Raw genomic sequence first — 6814 nt, 5'->3', positions numbered from 1 at the left:
TACACGATCTCAATAACAACTAAGATATTAATGACATCAAAACTTTAAAATTCCTGAAAAAAATTTGGTCAAATATTTTCTTAAATCAATGCCTCCACCAAACAACATTCTTATTTTCACAAAAGTACAAATTCAAACAAACATTTAATCAAACAATTATTATGCAACCCTTTATTACTTTGTGATTTCCAGAAAAAAAAAAAAAGGTCAAAAATGAGCTACTAGAGTACTAGACATCCTTCTTCCTCCTCCTCCTAAAAACTCATCCTAAAAAATTTAAATCCAACAAAAATTTAAAATTTGTACAACTTAAATAATTTAGTACTAGATAGGCAACTTCAATTCTGAGCAACAACAAAACTAGAACTCTTTCACAAATAGAGATCCAATCGATCAAAGCCTCAATCACCAGTTCACCATAATCCTACAATTTGAGTCCAACCTTTTTCAATAACATAATTTGAACAAGTGACTAAAATTTTTTTCAATTGATAGTAACAAAGGAAAAATTCCTAATTTTATCTAGTTCAATACAACAAAATATAATAAAAATAAAAAAATTCTTACTAACAAAATAATAATAATAATAATAATAATAATAATAATAATAATAATCAATGAAAAAATACAAAATCCTAGATTTGTCTACTTTTAGCTCAACAATAATGACAAAATTTTGTAAAAGAAATAAAAAACAGAAAACAAATAGTACATAATAGGAAAAACAAAAGTTGAACAAAAATTCAGAAAATAAAAATATAAACCCTATCTTTGTCTAATTGTAACACAACAATAAATAACAAATACTAAACATTTACAACAAGAAATAAAAAATAGAAAAATAATAACAATATATAATAGAAAAACAGAAAATTGTTGTAAAATAAATAAATAAAAAAATAAATAAATATAAAATAGAGAATAAATAAAAACCTCTAATATTAATATTCATTAATATTATTATTTTAATATAACTGAGATATTCATATATATATTTACTCTTTCATATGTTGACGAACGTATATATATATAGAGAAGTATTTTATGCTAGTGTTGTGTGCGTGACTTTACGGTGCTTGTCTCTTGCTCAGTGCCTCATGTTATGTTTCTCAATTTATACACGGAGAAACCTCTTCTTTTCCTTGCTTCATTAATGTTTAGTGCAACTTGCACCGTTCACCGTTAAAAAATTTTGTAAAAAAAAACTCAATATGGATAAAAACCTGATCAAGAAAAAAAAGAGTAAAATATTCTCCTCTTATTAATATTATTTAATATCTCGAAATCGACACATCTCAATCTGATATACCAATTTTTTAAAAGAATATTTTGAAAATGACTTTGTAAATAAATCTACCAAATTATTGTTTAAGCGGATTTCTTGGACATCAATTATTCTTTGATTTTAAAGGTCATGAGTAAAGAAGACTTTGGGAGAAATATGTTTTGTTCTATCACATCTGATGTATTCACTCTTAAGTTGAGCAATGCATGCTATATTATCTTCAAACAGAACAGTTGGAGCTATTTCTTGATTAATTAGTCTATATAATGATAAAATATATTGAATCAAATCCCTGAGTCAAAAACGCTCGCGACTTCCTTCATGTATCACTAGTATTTCTATATGATTAGAGAAAGTTGTTGCTATCATTTGTTTTGTGAACCTAGCTATATCGCCATATGTAAATATGTATCCTGGTTGAGATATTCTTTTATGTGGATCAGATAAATATTCTGTTTCTGCATAGTCAACTAATTTTGATTTGGATCATATGAATAATACAGTCTCATGTCAACTGTTCCATGAAGATATCGAAAAATTTGTTTGATTCTATTCCAATTTCTTCTAGTTGGAGATGAACTATACCTTGCTAATAAATTCACAATAAATGATATGTTAGGTGGTATATTATATAACATCTCAAATTTTTTAAAATTAAATAATTAGTTATTTATGAGTTATTATATTTGTTGAGATTTTATTTTTAAAAAATTATTTTAACAAAATAATTAAATAAAATTTTATGATTATTGAAGTTTAACTTAATTATAATTTATTCTATTAGTTTAAATTATTTATTAAAAACTATTTAGTTAGATAAAATTAAATTATTTATTATTATTATTATTATTATTATTATTATTATTATTATTATTATATGAGTCCATTATGTACATACAATGGAAAATTTATCAACAAAGTTATTAAGAAAATAAAAGAAAAGAAATGAAACTTGGCGCTTATATATATATATATGACCGTGGATTACATTTTTCTATCACATTAATCCTAATCATTTGTAATTACACATATGAGTCATTAGAATTACAAATATGAGTCATTAGAAAAGAAAAAGAAAGAAGGGAGAAACGTGGCTTGAAGGTATATATATACATATGTGTATATATATATATATAAATAACCATGACACCTAACCCTTCCTTATCACATTAATCATTATCATCTAGCTTTTTTGGATTTCATTTTCTTGCACGGTGAGAACATAGTGACCGAGAGTGAGAGAGAAAACCATGGAACCCTTAAACCTTTCGACTTTAATTTCTTTAAATTCGTAATTCCAATACAAAATCTAATCCAATAAAAGTGTTCGTATCCTCATTCTCTACATGTTGGCGTTACTTTTGTCTGGTAAAAGTTGACAGTGACGTAGGTTTTTTCGGTCAATTAGAGTTTTAGGAGGCACAGACGACTTCTGACGTTTTCTTCTTCAGCAGTTCGGTTAAAAAGTTTTTCCAGAATTTTCGTTGATTCTGATTTCGTATGAAGGTATGAGATTTTATTTTAAAATTAACAGTTTTCAATTTAAAAATGCCCAAAATATAGTAAATAATTGCAAATATGTTAGTAATTATAATGTTATGGAATTTAAATTTTTAGCTGTGAATGACTGACTGTGTTTATGATTGAGTTTTTGGTTATAAAAGTGAATGAAAATTAATTTTTTAACTAGAAGTAGTAATTTTGAGAGTTTATGAATGATTTTACAAGAATTGTAATCATATATCGATTATTGAAAAAAATTTTTTGTTTTAAGTTATAATTGAGTTCGGTTTACTAAGAAAAAAGGGTTTTTATTAAACATTATGAAGTTTGATTACCTAAAAACTGATTTAAGGGTATGATAGATGAGTGGATAGATGGTGATGCAGAGGTGTGATTGATTATTTGGTGATGCAGAGGTATGTGTAATTAAGTGGTTATGCGGAAGGACATTTAATAATGTAGGTGATGCGGAGGTATGGATATGTAATTGGTGATGTGGAGGAATAATAAAAAGAAAGAAAATGAAAAGTCATGAATGAAATAAATAACTAAAGTAGATTATGATTTATGAAAAGTGTATGTTAAATGAACCTTTGTGCCAAAGTGCTATTGCGGAAGTACCCGCCTAACTGATAGCCTAAGGTTGCTAATGTGGGAATGTCCGCCTAATTGATAGCCTATGGTTGCTAATGCGAAAGTGCCCGCCTAACTGATAGCCTAAAGTCGCTAATGCGTGAAGGTTCGCCTAATTGATAGCCTGTTCTTATCGTGATGCCAAGATATCCTGACTGACATGGGTTCGCCCATGATGATAATTGTGCCTGACTGACACGGTAAAGGAACCATATTCGGGGTTCTCCCCGAGTAACGTTGGGTTGTGGGTAGACAACCGACGCGTGAGCTCATGACCTGCTTAGGACAGACATGCATCATATTGTTTGCACATTTGCATTTGATTGAGGTTGCTTATCTTGTTTACTTGTGATTGTGCTGTTGTCTTGGTGACTTACTTATGTACCTGACTAGACATTCTACTTGTGCTGTGTGGACTTAATAATGTGGTGGGGGCTGATATTTGTGGATTGGGTTTAGGTATATTATTTGCGATGTTGACTTATTTAGATATTGCGACAATTGAGGAATATTGTTTAGGGATGAGAAATTGTTATTGTGACGGAGATTTTGTTTAAGTAATGTGGTTTAAGGAAAGCAGGTTAGTAACGCCCTACTTTTGGTACGATCATGACGTGCTAAATGTTAGGGTGTTACATATTATTAGCAAGATACTGTAGTGCTCCAATTAGCACTGAGATATGGTACTTCAAGATCAAGGATATCATCATTTTTTCTTTAGGATGGAATTGATCATTTTTAACATTCATAGACCTTACGATCATTGGAATACTTAATGGATGTGACTTATCCATATAAAATCTCTTCAAGATCTTTTCTGTGTAAGTTGTTTGATGAATAAAGATCACATTACTTGTAAGTTTGATCTGCAGGCCGAGACAAAATTTAGTCTTTTCGAAATCTTTCATCTCAAACTCTTCTTTTAGACAGTGTTTGGTTAGTGAGTGTGTCTACATAAGACAAAGACACAGTACCACACATTTTTATTTTGGTTGTTGAGACACAAAATTTTGAAGGACACGTTAGTACATAAATAGACACGGATTACATGTATTCAGTGTATCTCTAATAAGTTGAGATACAAAAATTGGTACTAAGATACTGATTTTTTGACAATTTTATTCTTGTTCTATTTTCATAATTTTACTTTTGTCCTCCTCTCTTTTTCTCTTCCATTTCTAGAACCCCTCTCTTCTCCTCCCCTCCATTTTTCTCCCCCTTCTCAACTTCTGTCCTTTCTCTCTTCATCACCAACTAACCTCTTCTGCTGCCAGAGATGCTGAAGTGTCTCTACCACTGCGTCACCTTCTAGCTCTGACGTTGGGTCTCCACATTCCATCGGATCTTCATCGTCGTCTTCCTTTTTTTCTTCCTCCTCAACCTCTCTTTGATTTGCTTTGGCGCTTCCTCATCGTCCTATCTCTATCTTATTCCAAATCTCCATATCTACATCGAGCCTCTGCCATCGACCCACCGTGACTCCATCTTTATCTCTGTTCATCCTTATATTTTTTCTTTTCTGGATTTTTTTAAAAAAAATAAAGTTCTATTTTTTTGTTTTTTATTATTAATATGTGCTTTTTTTAAAAGAAAAAATTATAGTATCAATCTATGCTTTGAAATATCTCATCTTCTAATTAATTTTTTAATTTTACCGTTGCAAAACTGCTATATTTTAGTTCGTTCATCGTAGCTTCAACAAATTAAAATTGACACAAGAGATTCAGAATGTGAATCATGCCCATTAATTATTTACTATTTTATTAGGAAGATATGTATTAAATTTGTAGTTGAAATTATTAAAATTTTTGTAATCTAGATAATTTTTTGTTATGAATGGAAATGGAAGAAAAAAATCAATGTAGTGATTGATGAAAAAATATGGATGGTAGTGAAGGTAGATGATGAAGGTATTATTGACTTTTTAAATTTTTGTGTGTTTTATGTATGTTCTTTGCCAAACATAAAATATGTATACATGTATTTTATATTTATGTCATGTTATACACTAAACAAACATAACCTTAAAGCTTTTATAATCATTGGAATCTCTTCAGGGATCCCAATGATGTTTAAATTATCAATGTACACATTAATTATAATGAATCCAAATGCCAATTTCTTTATAAAAACACATAGACATATATTATTATTTTGAATTCCTTTTTGGCCAGATACTCAATAAGACGATTATACCACATTCGTCCATATTACTTTAGATTATATAAAGATCTTTACAATTTGACTGAGTATAACCTCCTCGAATATTTATTAGATAGTTTAGATATCTTTAATCCTTTAGAAATTTTCATATAGATATCACGATTTAATGATCCGTATAAATAAGTTATCACCACATCCATTAGATGCATATGCAGTTTATAATATGCAGATAAACTGATAAAATAACACAATGTTATTGCATCTACTATAGGAAAATATGTCTTTTCATAATCTATACCGGGTCTTTGTGAACAATTTTGTGCTACAAGTTGAGCTTTATAGCATATAACTTCATTTTTCTCATTTCGTTTTCTCACAAATACCCATTTGTATCCAATAGATTTTACATCTCCTGGTGTACAGACTATAGGTCTAAAAACTTCACATTTTACAAGTGAGTCTAATTCAGCTTTCATAGTTTTTTTTCCATTTTGACCAATCATTTATTTGTTGACATTCTTCGACTATTTTTGGCTCAAGATCCTTACTTTCATGTATGATGGGTAATACCACATTATATACAAATATTTTATTGATAATTATTTTATTTCGGTTCTATTTTGCTCCTATAAAGACATAATTTATCAAGATCTTATCATTTTCATAATTTTATGTACCTGAACATATTCTGGCATCAAAACTATATCAGAATTTTGGACAATTTCGGTGCCTTTTCTATGTTTTTATCTTTTTCAACAGAAGTATCATTTGCCTCGGCAATATCAAATGTCTCTCTTCTTTTTCGAGGGTTTTTATTTTTGGAACTAATTGGTCTACCACGCTTTTGACGTGTACTTGTTTCAGTAGTCATTTGTCCAACTAGAACATCAATTTGAATTGGGGCATTTTTAGATGGTATGTAGGATTTGGTTATCGTCTTTGTATCAGAAAATTCATTTGTTACTCTTTGCAAATGTATAATCTTTTGAACTTCTAGTTCACATTGTCCTAATCGTAAGTCTAGATGCATTAACGATGATGCATTCTAATTAAATTCTTTCTCAAGTGGCTTATTCTCTCCCCTCCCCCCTCTCCCCCCCAAATGTTAAAAATATTGATTTATCAAAATGGCAATCTGCAAATCGAGTTTTAAACACTTCTCCTATTTGTATCTCAAGATATCTTGCTATAGAAGGAGAATCATATTCCACACAAATTCTCAATTTTCTT

This window comes from Arachis stenosperma, chromosome 4 (genome assembly GCF_014773155.1).
Source record: "Arachis stenosperma cultivar V10309 chromosome 4, arast.V10309.gnm1.PFL2, whole genome shotgun sequence".
NCBI lineage: Eukaryota > Viridiplantae > Streptophyta > Magnoliopsida > Fabales > Fabaceae > Arachis > Arachis stenosperma.
The sequence above is the reverse complement of the archived record's forward strand: the minus strand, read 5'-3'. Positions refer to the sequence as shown.